We start from the raw sequence: 432 nt of genomic DNA, 5'->3' as shown, positions 1-432 counted from the left end.
GAGAGAGAATCATCAATCGGCTGCCTCCTGCACGCCCCCTACTGAGAATCAAGTCTGCAACCTGGGCATGTGCCCTAACAGAGTTGAACTCTGACCTCCTGGTTCATAGGTCAGTGCTCAATCGCTGAGCCACGCTAGCCAGGCGAAATGTTTTTAGCTATTTTTTTGCAGTCACTGTAAGCAAGAGCTTTTGTTTTGAGTTTTTATTTTGGAATAATTATAGGTTGAGTTGTGAGGTACAGAGGGGCCCAGATTACCTTCGCCCAGTTCCTCCTGTGTCTCACGTAGTTGTAATTCAGTCTCAAAACGAGGACTTGGACTGGGCACAGAGGGCAGGTCTGGTTCCTGTCCTTTTATCCCACGTGAAGACTCATGGACCTGCCACACAATGAAGATCCGTGACCAGGGGTCTCCTGTGCTGCCCACTAAGTG

The 432-nt window shown here is 49.3% G+C and overlaps 1 protein-coding gene across 1 annotated transcript in view; it reads left to right on the top strand.

The window, feature by feature from the left end:
* NPC1 (Niemann-Pick disease, type C1) overlaps nt 1-432 on the top strand; it is a 43,223-nt gene that overhangs the window by 28,319 nt on the left and 14,472 nt on the right. The window lies entirely within an intron of this gene.

Source organism: Myotis davidii, unplaced genomic scaffold (genome assembly GCF_000327345.1).
Source record: "Myotis davidii unplaced genomic scaffold, ASM32734v1 scaffold1467, whole genome shotgun sequence".
Classification (NCBI taxonomy): Eukaryota; Metazoa; Chordata; class Mammalia; order Chiroptera; family Vespertilionidae; genus Myotis; species Myotis davidii.
Note: the sequence above shows the minus strand (reverse complement) of the source record. Positions and strands in the feature narration are given on the sequence as shown.